This window comes from Chinchilla lanigera, unplaced genomic scaffold (assembly GCF_000276665.1).
Source record: "Chinchilla lanigera isolate Chin_1 unplaced genomic scaffold, ChiLan1.0 scaffold00102, whole genome shotgun sequence".
NCBI lineage: Eukaryota > Metazoa > Chordata > Mammalia > Rodentia > Chinchillidae > Chinchilla > Chinchilla lanigera.
The window spans coordinates 3,382,153-3,395,053 of record NW_004955503.1 but is presented as its reverse complement, the minus strand read 5'-3'; positions in this window follow the sequence as shown (position 1 = coordinate 3,395,053).

Below are 12,901 nucleotides of genomic sequence, written 5' to 3'. Positions count from 1 at the left end.
TTCAGAGATAATTGAATTTTAAAATATCCTATTTATTAGATTATATGCCAACACAGTCATATATGTTCTTATTCACTCTACATGAGCCAAGCTATAAAATATCTCATACAAATCTTGAAAACTAGGAAAATGCAATCAATTTCAAATAATGAACATTATAAAATGATGTGTAAGTAATCATATGCTGACAAAGCAAGAAGCTTTATGTGAGTGCTAAAGAGTCTGTGAAACTCTTTTCCCATAGGAAAATTCTAATCTAGATTAATTTGAAGCAATCTAATAAAGGTAGATCTAAAATGAGGATTCAGGAAGTGAACTGAACTCTGATTTTATTATATTTTATAGCTCTGAATAGAAATTCTCAGTGTCTTTCTATTTCAGGATTTGAGACACTGTCATGCAAAACAATGTTTTGCAAGAGATTCTATTAGAGCAAAAAGTAACTCTTTCATGTCAGAATACTCTTGTGGGAAATCACTCAAGTCAATGTGACTTACAGTATCAAGCTAATCTATGATCCCACATAGCTGAACATTCTAGAGTACCATTAAGTAAGTCTTGCTCCAAGATTCAAGAGTATTGCTTTCTTTTTAACTCATCTGCATTTGTGACCTTTTAAAGCAGAATACAACCTGCATTTCCATTCATAATCCTCCCTTTGAGTTACTTTTCAAACATCTTTACAGTATGCTTAAGGAAGTTTACAGTTTAATTCTTCTAAGCAATACTTTTCTTTGGAAAACAAGCCCTGTGAAGTTTCTCCCACTGAGTTTTTTCAGTTTAACATACTTCTAGAGTAGTATTACAGTACATGCAGAATTGATAACTGCAGAGATGGAACTTTTTAAAGAAAATAGAACCTATAAAATGAAACCTAAGCTATTTGAAGAAAGTTTTCTTTTAAATATCAAGGTATACTAGAGAAGAGTTAAGAGACAGTGGTCCACTAAGTAATCTGGCTTGATAACTAAACATTTTAGACCACAATATTAATAACAAGTTACACATATCTTACAATAAATATTACCTCAACTTGTTAAAATAAATCTATTCACCAATTCATGTAAATGTTATATATTGCAAACATACCAATTCAAAAAAATACAGAATTCTAGAGGAGCTTTATGTAAGGTTCGATCCAAAAGACTCTGTTTTGGTGTCTCCACTGTCTTCTCTGATATAGCTTGTGATCATAGGACCTGTTTCCCTCAGTATCTCAGGATGGCTGTCAGCATTACCCTGGCATACATGCTTCTTTTTTCATATGCAAAAAAAAGAACATGAGCGTATTTACCCCAGAATTCACTGCAAGACTCCTGAGATTTACTCAGTTGACTTCACCCACTTTTGTCACTTGAGACAATACATATGGCTAAGGGACAGTAAGCAGTTATTGGCTTCATGTGTAGTTTTCCCTTCTAAATGACCAAATTGCTATAAGCCAAGAAGAGAACATAAATACTAAAATAAGCCTGAGGGATGCTATAGTACACTGGAGTGTCATTTCCCATAGAAAGACTCAGTTACTACTTAGATCTAGCCAATTGACTCCATAGAAGGAAGAATCAGTATTGGCTGGCACTTTGATTCCTTTAAAGTGAAGTTGGAAGTCCAGATTTTTATATCAACTTTCACGATTTCTGATACAAACTGTATCTATACTATACCACAGGCCTATTTAAAAATCTTTAGGCTAAATCTAGACTACAGGATAAAACTTGTATCCTACAGAACAGAATGCACTGATCTGCTGAGGTAAGGATTCTGGTCCAATAAATGGTTATCTGATGATCTTTCTCATTCATTAGTCAATTGACTTTTTGGTTTTCTATTTTAGTCTCTCTGCGCTTGCTTAAAGTGAATCCTTCCACGAGGTACAGAGCCTATCTTAGTGCACCAACTAAATCAAATTTCTAAGCCTACAAAGATGAGAATTAACCCCAATAAGTGAACAAATCACCAGTCATTACTATCCTTCAGGGAAGCCAGCTTAGTTAATGGTACCTTTTCATTTGGATTGTAACACATTTCCTTAAAACAAACAGACAATAACAAACTGTACTATAAAAGACCCTTAACAAGCTTCTTTTTAGCAACATGTTATTTTTGATATTAGTATGATTTGACTCACAAAGTTTAGGTTTTCTGCCAACTACTTTCAAAAGTCAATCACATAACGTAAAGTATACCTCTATATTTAATTCTCTTTTTTCTAATTAGACATATGTATGTATTATTGAAGAATATTTTGGCTGCAACTGTCAGTTGTCTAAGGTAAATCTTTCTAAGGAAAACCAGTGAATTTATTGGCAGATGTGCTTGTGAAGATGAAGGGCAGCTTTAATTAGCTTCACACACGCTAGATCCAGCAGCTCTTTCTCTCACCTGTCACTTCTGCTTATTTCAATTCTTGTAAAGCCCTCCTCCACAGACATGCAGGAATGGGTTGGCCACTCCTGACTTGTATGCAGCAATTTTTAACAGGAGCATCTTTACTAACACGTCTTGAATCATCTGCTCATTCTTGGATCAGTCAATAGGGTCAGAGAGATGGGTACTTTGATGGTCAGACTTGGGTCAGAAAACCATCTCTGCGTCATGAAATCATGTCTATGACCAGGGCAGCGTTAAAATTATATAAACTGTTTCTGCACCAGAAAGAAAGAGTTCTATTCCTAAAATAAAGAAGCAGTGTTATGAGCAAACAAAAGCATCACAGGTCAGCCAGATGTTGTGCCACACCCCTATAATCACAGCACTCTGGGAGATTAAGGCAGGAGGACTGCAAGTTTGAGGCTAGCTTGAGCTACATATAGTGAGACCAAAAAAAATAAAAAAAAATAGAAAGAAAACAACACACATTCAGTATGGCAACTCATGGCCTTAGCAATTAATGTTTTGTTACATCTAATTCATATAGAAACACTCTTCTGCTGATAAAGAGGATATTCAAATAAGTTCTATATTAAACTCAATTAAAACACAATGAAAGAGAATCTTCTAGAGTAATGTAAAATTTCTTGGAAAGTACAATGATGCTTTATTATATAAAATATATAGACGGAAGAAATCCAGCAATGATTCAGGCCATTGACCAAGTGGTATATTTTAAAGTCCATACTCTGCATTTCTGCTTCTCAGTCCAGTCTAGCTGGAGTCTCAAATTAGGCCACTTATGCCACATTTCTTAACTCAATAATTCTCTCGGTCAGGAAATTTTTGGCTGATTGAACAGCATTCTAAGCTCACTTGAGTCCACAGCAAAGTGAGCCATCAAGAAACCATGAAATGACTAGGAGAGAAAATACAGGTGATATATGCCATTCTCTAGTAAATCTGAATATGATTTTGAGCATTTAAAGTTAGACTGCCTTGCTTTGATGAGAAGCTTTCAGGAGGTAAATGCATTCTGCAAGGCATTCATAGGTTAATGTTTCTGAATTGGCAGGGAGCAAAAGTTGCTGTATGAGGTGTTACTGCCTCATCCGGTAAGTATTCTCAGGTATCACTGAGCAGTTTGAGATTTGGGGGCAGCAGTTTGGATTCACTAAGGTGGGAAACTGAGTGCTTTCGATGGTATCTCTCTACTCCAAAACAGATCAGCACTCAGATACCTTAGCATTTAAAATTTTAACTTTAGAATCCATTTATTTCTTTCCTCATAATGCTTTTAGAATAATTACTACTCCATTACCAGACATAACATATTAAGTCATTCTGTATATGAATGTTGTCTGTTCACTTCCTTTTTTGCTACAGAAGAGACATCAGTTTTCTGGGATCTTTGGAAATCTGGAACTGGGATTGTACAAAAAGGGTATCAAACACATATTCTGAAGCTAATCAGTTTCATCAGAATCTGACCTCACTACTAAACAATTTCTCATCTTCTCAATTGGAGGAGGTCCCTTAAGTTCCAGTATAGATTCTTCTGAGATGCTCCAAAAATGTTAAGCCTGGTAGACCTTCAGGCTTTGTCCTATTGGAGTAGGAGTTGCAACTTTACAAGGTGTGTGGAGATAGAACAACCATACCAACTTGTAAGTTAGAAGGAGTGTTGTGGAACAGAAGGATAAAACCTCAGGCAATGGTCACACATTTTTGTTTCAGGGGGAAATCAGTAGAGCATACAGTACACCTCAGAGTAGACGCTATATGCTCTGCAGAGCAGGATTACTTAGGGTGAATTATATGCAATGAGAATTTGTTCAATTACTTCCTTTTAATTTATAATCATCCTTCCTTGTTCTTGCCTAACAAATTCCTCCTCCTGTTTTTAGTATAGGATTTAAACATTTGTAAACTGTTATAACACCCCTGCTTAGTGTTCACATAATGTCACATGTTAAATTCCTTTCATCTTTTCTTGTAAATCAGTCTGTTGCTTCCATAGGCCCTTCTATTCCCTTATTGCTGGAAGCCTTTTTCTCCTTCTCTCTTCTTGTATCTTTCTTGTTCTCCTTTCCTTTTCCATTTTTACCTCATTCTAGAATTAAAATACTCCAGTTAAATCCAGTGTTTTACTTCCCAGGCTGTAGCCTTGCTCTTTGGACCTGGGCAATATTACTTCCTTTACCTGAACTCTTCTTCCAGTTTCTTTCAGCTTTTCTGCATCTACAGAGGTGTTACAGAGTGAGTTCTATCTTGTTTCTTTACCACAATATAGCCTAATTCCCCAATTTCATTGAGCATCACAATCCCCTGGGGAGCAGGTTCTTAAAAACGTAATTTTCTAGCTTTCAGTATCCTTATATTAAGTAACAACTTATTAAATATTAGTCCCTCTTTTAAAAATAAGCACCCATTGGTGATTGTAATGTAAGTGTAAGAGTCTAAGCCCGAAGAAACACTGTTATAGGCCTCAGGGCAGCCAAACATCATTCTTCCATAATCACATGTGCTAATGCTTTGCCAAAAGAGGTGGTGATAGAGGTGATTCACAGATGATATAGACTTTAACTTATACAAAAACATATATGAGGATGTTTTCTTTTTCAAATTCCTTTTCAGTTTTCCCTTTAGTGTAGGTCTGTCTTAAACATTTCTCCAACACAGTCTAATTAAACTTTTTAACAAAGAAAATGTAGGTCTCAAGGCTACCTGCTCAGAAGCCTTTTCTAGGTAACGATATTGAACTAGATATGGAAAACATCGTTTTGTTTCATTACATTTACTTTTTTACTTTCTCTATTTGTGATAAATGATACCAGTTTCCATTTACTGAGAACTTTTTCAAATAAATAAGTAAAAATAATTTAAGTTAAAGGAAAAAAATGAAGTAAACCATAGTAAAGGTAGTAGGTGTATAAAGAATTTTAAAGGAAACTTTGCTGGGGTAGAAGACTGATAATGATATTTGTAAAGGTAATTCTCAGAAATCTCACATTAGAACTTCCTAAATTGTGCCTATGTAACACATTAGCTTGGCTGTTTAAAATATGTTGGGTTTTTTTTCAGAATCACCTGTTATTATCAATATTTTCAAGTATCAATATTTTCAAGTAAAAAAATCAATCACTGAATTACTGCTTCTTGATTATATTCGTAATTCAACAAAAATCAGTCATGCTATTCATATGTACCATTAATTTTTAACAAATCCAGTCTTCATGGTTAAAAACCCACAGTTTTTGTATTTGTGTTTCTACTTTTGCATGAGGATTTAGTCCTTTTTTTCTTTCTTTGGGTATGCTTGAGTCACTCTTATTTGACTATAATACAGCAGCAGACATTGTAGTATGGAAGATATGTCTTACCCTCTAACTTAGGTGTAAAATCACACACACACGCACACACACAGCAAAAGCTAGTGAGAGAGATTAGAATATGCCACTATGACACTCTGATGGGCCCTAGGCAAAAGTCTTACTGTGGGAGTCTCCTATTGGCCACTTGCCCAATTGACGAAATGGTTAAAAATAATGGTGAAATAGTAAAGGAATTCATTCAGAATAGCCACATTGGGAAGGAACAGGGTAACCAACATCCTCAGCCTTGTCTTTGAGAAGCCAGAAAGAGCTCTGGAGTTATATAAGGAAAGAACAAAAGTGGGAGATGGAGGGCAAGAAGTATGCAGAGGTGTTATGGCTTGTTCTGGATGTTCCCCTAAAGCATCTTACACTCATAGGTTGGGCTTCAGAGATCATGCCTGTATGATTAGTCTGCTGATTGGCTTAGCATAGTTTTGGGTGTAAATTAATGGATATACTGAAGAGGGAAGAGACCCACCCTGTGCATGATTGGCACCAAACACTAAGTTTGTGGGCTAAATGGGATAAAAAGGGAATGCAGAAGGAAGGTTACTGTCTCCTCCTTGCCGTCCCATGAACTATACTCCTCTACCATGTTACTCTGCCTTGGAGCCAGTTGACTATGGACTGAAACATCTACAAACTTTGAGCTAATATAAACTTTTCTTCATTTACCCCGTGGATATTGAGTATTTTGTCCCAGCAACAGGAAAGTAAGACAATAGTCAAGTTGTCTTTGTCCAACTGCGATCTAGTTGACCTCCCAATGCCCTTGTAATGCTGTGTCGGGGATCAAAAAAAAAAGGTGTTTGCTGCCTAGGAATAGTTTCCACACTTTTCATAAGATGTTAATCCATCAGCTCAGTTGTTCCTGGAATCAACCTGAATTCAAGAAAAATATCACTCGGGAAAAAAAAAAAAGTCAAAATGGAGACATGGAGTTAATTAGGTCAATGATTAGAGATTCTAGGTGCTGCTCTAGTGGTCTGGAATAGGACATTGCAAAAGCTGGCAGTTGACAATCTGTTCATTATGATGTTGCTGCAAATCTTGGAAATGTCTTTGTTACTCTTATCTTGGTGCCCTCAGATTTGAAGGAGGAAGATCACCAGTTTTAGACAAATACTCCTTAAATGATTAACATATCTGTGTGCAGAATTGAGCAGTAATATGATCCAAAGTTTAATGTAGCAAAAGTTAGACTGATGCAACATGAAGCCAGAGAAGATAAGCTTGAATCCTGTTTTCAATTATGTATTGAAACTCTACAGGCCCACCTGAAGTCAGTGCCTTTAAAAAGAATCCTGCAAATCCCTTTCAAAAGCTCTCTCTATGTCTCTGTTACAAATTATTTTGAGCTGAAAGTAACTGAGCACCAACAAATGCAGAAAGAGTTCTGTCCTTTTCCTGCTTAAAAGCAGGGCATAAATTTCTCTTTGTGAAGGTGTTTCTCCCCTGCTTCAGGAAGTGAAAAGCTACTCTTATCACTGGAGATGGAAAATCACTAAGATGACTTTGTATAAATGGACCTTACAGACCTTACTAAAATAACACTTATCTTTCATTGGGTTCCCTTTTATTTTCTAGCCACTTCCCTGTGATTTATCATATCTCGAAGGGAAAGTCCTCCTTCCTTTGTTAAAATGGTATATGGTCCCTGAGTCTTTCCACTTTTTTCAGTTTCACTTCTTGTCTTTGAACTCCCTTGCACATAAATCTTAAAAAAAAAAAACTATGTGACTTTTCTCCTGTTAATCTATCTTTTATTCATTTAATTCGTAAGTCTCTAGGTATAGAACATAACAAGGTACAGAAAAAGTTGCTCTTCCCCACACTAGCATTTATTGAGCACTTATAACCAGCTAAAAACTTTTTATTCATTGTCTCATTTCCTTCTCACAGCAAGCTTCTGATGTAGTTATTAATTATATATTTGATGACCTCTCACCAGATGCTTTGTATGGGTACTATAATTCCCAGAATGACCCTGTGTGGCCATGCCAATGAGAAGCCCCATTTCATTGAGTGGAGAACTGAGGCAAAAACAAGTTAGAAAATTTGCTTAAAGTCATGCCACCTGTACGTGCTAGAGCAGAAGACTTGAACCCAGTCATTTTGCCTTCAAAGGCTGTACTCTTTCTGCCTTGCTATTATTCTACTTTTGCAGATGAGATGACTGAGGCTCAGAAAGGAAAAGCCTAGTGGCTAATCAGTGGTGGAACGAGTATTCAGACTGATTCTTGTGCACAGCCCTTAAGCTCTACTATCTCATCTAACAATTTCAAAGAAAAATAAACCAAAGTCCCATGGCAGGGTATGGTAATGGCAAGTTTAGCAGAAAAAACTTTCAAAACTCTGTCTTCTTTTTTTAGGAATAAAGCTTTTAAAATTTGTATGTCTCCCACTGCCTTGTATTTGCTTTTCTACTTTAACTATTTTTATTTATTTTTATTTTTTCAGAGTAATGGTGAATACGTCAATATCCAGACCACTCAATGCTGTGGGCTAGTTTTCTTGCTGCCCTGATCTTATGGATATATTTGATTTTCTTGTGTTCCATTTTCTGTTTTATTGACACAGTTGTTGATAAAAGAGTGCCCTTTGCTCAGATATGTTCTTTGGCCTTCAGTTGTTTTGATGAGTAGACATTACCTCTGGACAATTAACACCTTAGGAAACCAAAGCCTTTCTAAACCTGAAATACTCACAGTCTATTGATGTTAAAATTTTTAATGCCTCAAAATTAATCATTTCTCCAGCTGTTAAGTGTAGCATAGTTCTGTCTTTATTTTTGGCTGAGTGTCCACAACAGAGGCTGTTGTAGCTTTCTTCAGTATCAACTCTGTCACCTCTTTCCTTTGAAACAAATAAACAAACAAACCTATCAGAAACAAGGTCTAGGAGAAGGCAGGCAACGAGAGATGAACATTTTGACTTGCACAAATAGTGTGTGGTGGTGGCAATGATAGCGGTGATACGTGGTAGGTATACACATGACAGAGGCAGGCGAAAATGAGACTAGACAAGTAAAATGGCACACAAAACAAAGGAAGAAAAACCTAACTGTAGTTGGTCTGATCATGTCAGTTCTTTTTAAAAATATATGCCATTCAAGGTAGAGATTCCCTCGGAAGGAGGCTGTGTTACTGCCTTCAGGAGTGCTGTGGGAAGGAAAGTAGTCGATGAATGATATTCTAATTGAACACTGAACCAAGGCAGTGCTCGCTTTCCAACCCTAAAACCCTGAAGAGGTTTTAGGTTCTGCTCTCCTCGGAAATGAAGTGCATATTTCCCACTTATGTAATAGATTATGTAAATCTTCTTAATGAAACTGAAAGTACTAGTTGAATGCTGTGCAGCAGTACCACTTTAAAAATGTTCTTGTGGAGTCATAAAAGACAGGATAACTAAAACTCCTTGCAGAGTTTAGTTCTTTGACCTCTCATTAGTTTCAGTATTATCAATTGCCATTTGTTAGAAGCCTAATTTGATCATTAGCCCCTCAGAGCTTACAGCATGCAGTTCCAAAGAGGGGACTCTGTGTGACGCTGAGTCGCTGCTGCTGCACACCAGAGGAAGAAAATGGAGGAGTAAATTGCCTTGCTCCTGCACATTCCTGAGTCACCATACTAAAGTGCTTAAAAAAGGGAAAGCGGTCCTTCCAGCTTGCACAGATATGAGTCTGAGAAAAGAAACTCCATGGGCAGTATGACTATTACACTCTTAAAGCAGCTTTATTAAGCATCATGGGGGGAGGATGAAAAAGAATTTTCATCCCTACAGTTTTATCATTTAAAAAATTGGTGTGGTGTATCACCTTATGTTCCCCTGCACAGTGAAATAAAAACTGACTCACTTCCTCAAGGTACTTCAACAACTGACTGTAAAAACTTAGAGCAGGGAACAACTAGCACACTCACTCTTTGTCTCTCATGGTAGCTGCTCTGGTCTCTGCATTTTAATTAATTCCTTGATACTGCTACTAGAAGTCTAAGAAAGGATTGTCAAACTTTTTGCTAAAGCCAATATCTGTAAGACAACCTCCTGTTTTTCTCTTTTCCTTAAGTGAGTAAGCCCAATCTGAGAGTTGTGGGAATGCAGAAAAACACTTCTTTAATAGAATATAAAGTTAAATGCCCCTCATGCCTGCTAAATTTAACTACCTGAAAAACTTGTTCTTATTGCCTGTTATTGCCGAGAATATCATTTGAGACATAAAAGTCTTCAAGTTTCCCAAGTTTGAGATTGTGAAAGAGGATTACCTGAAATTAGATAATTTGAGAAATGGGGAGGGAGGGAACATACAATAATAAGAGTAGGAACAATAATAGTAATGTAGAATAAAGTAGAGTATTTCTTAGTGAACTTCTACTTAATCAGCTCAGCTCACGGAAATAATTGATACTCAGTAAAACCCAGTAATGAATGGCCATGTTACACTAACTACTCATGGTAATGATGTGGTTAAAATTAGTATGTATAGATGTGTCTACTTCGAGGACACTTCTGCTTCAACCATTTGAGTTGTATGGTTATAAAAAAATTAGTTCAGTTTGTTTAAAATCTATTTAGACCAATTTTTAAATAACAATGCGATTATGTGGTTTAATTAAATTTTATTTAAACTGATGAAATGTGGACACAAAGTGAGTTGTTATTTCAATGAATTCTAGGATGAGAGCCTTTGCAATACTCAGTAAAAGCAGAGTGCTAAAAAAAAAAATCTGTCAAATTGAATATGGGTGAGAAAAAAGTAAACCATGTGGGAAACTGTAATGGTTCAGGACTATGATACATTTAGATTGCTCCACTTTTAAAAATTTGTATTAGTCATGTTTGGAGTACATGACATTCGCAAACCTGTGCAGAGTTGGTGCATGTATATAACACATCTTAATTCCCTTTTTCATCCCTTCCTCTCCCTTCCCTACTCCCTTCCTCCACCTCTTGAGCCCCTCCTCATTTGAGAAAGATCTGTCTTCCTACTTCTTACCTACCCTTAGTTTTGCTCTTTATTTATAATATTGACTTCTAGTGTAATAAAAACCATGTAGTATTTAAGCTTGTGTGTCTGTTTTATTTCACTTAACATGGTGTCAAGGTGCACCCATTTTCCTACAACTTACTCGAGTTTATCTTCCTTAATGCAGAGTAGTACTCCATTGTGTGTAAACACTACATTTTTTATAATTTATTTGCTGGTGGACATGTAGGCTGTTTCCAAATTTAGATATTATGAATTGCACTGACATAAACATGGGTATGCATGTATCACTGTAATATGATGAATTTAAGTATTTCAAGAAGAAACAAAGCAGGGGAATAGCTGGATCAAATAAAATTTCTACCTTTAATTTTTTGAAGAATCTTCTTACTGATTTGCACAGTGGTTGTACAAGTTTACATTCCCATCAACAAAATTTCAAATGTCACAAAAATTAGAAAGTCTACTATGATTAACATCATCCAGCTTCAACAATTATCCTTGCATGCTCAGTCTTATTTCATTTAGACCTCACTCAATTGCCACAGTTATTTTAAAGCAAATCTCACTTATAATATCAATTCCTCTCAGAGGTCTTTTAAAATTCTCTTTCCGTTTAAAGGAACCCAAACTAGAAGTTATGGATATGCAAGGAAGGGAGTGCAAAATTCCAAAATCAAGTTATACCTAAGGAAAAGGCCAAAAGATAGAAGATAAACAATGAAAAAATGATTTTTCATGATATCTCTGTTTGGAACTTAAAGTGGAGAAGCTATTTGCTAATCATTCTGTACTAAAAAATAAATTATTGGTTAAAATAACATCACTAACATGTATATGTATTTCAATGATTCTTTGTTTCAATGGCTTTGTTTAGCTAAAAAATGAACTACCAAGTCCGATTTGTTGGATTAGACAGTATGTAGCCTAAAAATGATAGCGATGATGTAATATCATTGACAACCTGAGAATGATTTACACATCTATCTAACACAAATCAATAACTTGGTAATACTCTATTTTCAAGGCTTATTTTATTTAGAAAAATGAAAAACTCATAACTTTGACATGTGTTTCATTTGAAAAATTATGACTTTAAGTGTAGTAAAAATTTCAGCTTGAATTTTTGTCCAAATCTTACTTCTCTCAGCATAACCAATCTCACAATATTATGTTAGAATTTTTTTAGTAACTGCTGAACTCCTCACCCTAAGACCCTCCTGATTACTGTAAATGGGCACCTCGAGACACTAATCTATTGAGTAACCCATTTCATAATAACCCATGACTAAGGATAGCATTCTTTCATGATGAATAAATAATTGCTAAAATTACAGACAAAAATCATTTAATTTAGCACTCTGGTAAATTGTTTCTGAGGCTATTAACTGGGAAATCATTGCTAGGCAAAATATACTATATGTAAGACATAAGGAAGATGATCATAGCTCTCTGTTCAAAGTGCAAGTTACTTCACTTAGGGTTAATTTAAGTATAAATCATAAGAAAATATGAAACAACTCTTATTATACTTTACCCTCTTTGTTATTTATCACAGTTACTCAGAATATCCACTTTACTTTCCTTATGAAATATCCTGGGTGGACATGTCAGGGAGTACTTTGTATTGTACGAATTTTGAGGTCTCCAATTAGAGGAAAGTTTGGAAGTGTATTTGGGAACCCTGGCTGGAACAGGTTACAAACAGCTAAGTCCAAGCAAATGTAGATCTAGCACTAGTGAGCTATGTCTTTGCTTTCTTACATACTCTCCTCAAGGAAGGAATGTGTCTTACCTGGATCTCAGTTTACTCATTATAAATTGAATAATTTGATCAATATTTTCTTTTTAAGTCTTTCCTAATTTGATAATTTTGCATTCTGTGAAGTACACTTCCCAAAAGCAATAGCTTACTGAAACAGAATTATCATCTTATTTTTCCTTTCAGAAAGTCACTTAATTGGAAAACAATGCATTTCCTGGAAGCTGGTGAATCTAATATTTGAAGGATAGTATTATAGTTTGAACTGACATCTTATGTAGCTTCTCTCAGACATAATGCAATCTGATATGACCCTTCCAGGCCCAGTTGTTAAACATGTTCATTTGCTTTTTATCAGGGTCCTGCATAAACCTGTCTGTCAACACTTCTAGTACTCTGAGAAAA